The 2,159-nt window shown below is 34.3% G+C and overlaps 1 non-coding gene across 1 annotated transcript; it reads left to right on the forward strand.

Annotated features, from left to right (window-relative positions):
- The first annotated feature begins 1,372 nt into the window (after window positions 1-1,372).
- LOC126016594 (small nucleolar RNA SNORA51) lies at window positions 1,373-1,506 on the forward strand. Its single transcript, XR_007498385.1, has one exon. It is a non-coding gene; the product is annotated as a small nucleolar RNA SNORA51 (small nucleolar RNA).
- Window positions 1,507-2,159: the final 653 nt, after the last annotated feature.

Below are 2,159 nucleotides of genomic sequence, written 5' to 3' on the forward strand. Positions count from 1 at the left end.
AGGCTCAGAAATTGCTCCTGGGAGGCTCTGGGGACCATATAGGATACCGGGATTCGAACCCCCAACCTTCTGCATGCAAGGCAAATGCCTTATCTCCATGCTATCTCTCCGGCCCCCTATTTTTAGATTTTGAGCCACACCAGGCAGATTTCAGGGGTTTCTCCTGGCTCTACACTCAGGAATTGCTCCTGGAGGGCTCAGGAGACAAAATGGGATGCTGAGAATCAAACACAGGTTGGCCAAGGACAAGACTAATGTCCTAACCATTGTGCTATCACTTCAATCCAATGAAATAAGTATTATTAAAGATTTGCGTATGAATTAGATTAAAAATAATTTAGCAGTTTTTAAATTTCTAAAAAAAATATAAAAATAAGAATGCAGTAATACCGCAAAATAAAAAATAAAATAAGGAAATGTAACACTAGGTTTATGCTAATCATTAAGTATTAATCTCTAGACAGCCATTCATCAAGACCAAATTGTATTTTTTTTAAATCATTATCAGGTTATTCCAATGACTAAATCTTTTGCAATAGAAATGCTTTTGTACTGAGAAGTTAAAAGGCTCATTTGGACTATTTATTTTCCTTTACTTAAAAGGTTTTTGTCTTTGAGTGCATGGCAAATTCTTTTATATTTACACACAACTTAGTATATACCAGTCTCTATCACTTTGATTTTTCAGCTGGATCCCTGAAATATCCTAACATTAGGAATCACTGCTTTCCTTTTACCTTCAGTCAACTCTTCAAAAAATCAATCAAAGTGACATTTTCAAAAAGAAAATCCAATTATTTTATCTTATGCTCAAAATCCTTTTGATGCTATCCCAAACACTAGAAATTAATAAATACCTCAAGTGTATTGGATAGTCTATAGGACTATTAAATTATATTCTGGATCTTAAATTGCTTCAGGACTTTTCAAATTCATTTTTAACACTTCTCTCTTTCTATTTATCCTATTAAAATAAAAATGCCATCCCCATAGCATCTAGATACCTGAAGATCTGATGGTCTTCAGTAGCTCTGGAACAAAATAGCACCACATTCCTGTTCATTAGCAAACTCTACTAATTAGTTGGGAAGGAACAAATAGATGAAACACCCCCAAACCCACCTCACACTTCTTATAAAAGGAAGAACCCTCCATTATATAAGTTATGTATCTAACAATAAGTTTCTGATTACCATAACTCTGTTTGTAAAAGGTAGGTTTTTGAAATTTAATAAAGTAATTTCTTATGAGGCTGGAGAGATAGCACAGCAGTAGGGTCTTTACCTTGCATGAAGTCAATCCAGGCTTTCTACTTACCCCACACTGGCCTGTACTCTAGATAAAATTTAAAAAAAAAAAAAAGAAAAGATAAGGCCTCACAATGCTTACCACAGGCTGTGTTTTTTACACTGACTGTATAAAAAGAGGAGGTACAGTAAATGCTCCCCATATACACCTCAAACCAGGCCCTTTGCCTGGTCTCTATTGTGAATGGGGGGGACAAAAAAAAAAAAGAAGTCAATCCAGGATGGATGGTTGTTTGAATCCTGGCATCCCACCTGGTCCCCACTGCCTGCCAGGACCGATTCCTGAGTGCATTTGTGTTGTATCTATATTTAAACGATTGTACCATGTGCAGTGATGAACATAGAAGTGCAACAAATAGTTTATAATTTATTTTTTTAATTTGGGTATAGATGCAAATGAGTGGTATTTCTGAGTCATATAGGAGTGCTACTCTTATTTTTGGATGAATATCCAGATTGTTTTCCATAGAGGTTGAACCAGACAACATTCCAATCAATAGTAGGTGAAGGTTTCTTTATCACCACACCTCCACCAACACTGGCTATTTCCATATATATATTTGATATATAACGAATCTCATAACCATGAAGTGGAATTTCATTGTTTTTATTTATGTTTTTCTAATAGCAAAATTCTTAATTTTTTAGATAAGTTAGTGTACAGTAAAGTAAAAAGTATATTAGATTAGGAATAAAATATAAAGATGAAAATAATTATGGATTAAATAGTTAAGTGGATAATAGAAAATAATCGTTTACAGATGTCTTAAAAGAAAAACAGTATGGTTGAAGTCATAGCCATAGCACAGTGAATACACTTTGCACATGGCTGGACCTGATTTTTTTCTGGCA

Source organism: Suncus etruscus, chromosome 8 (genome assembly GCF_024139225.1).
Source record: "Suncus etruscus isolate mSunEtr1 chromosome 8, mSunEtr1.pri.cur, whole genome shotgun sequence".
Lineage (NCBI taxonomy): Eukaryota > Metazoa > Chordata > Mammalia > Eulipotyphla > Soricidae > Suncus > Suncus etruscus.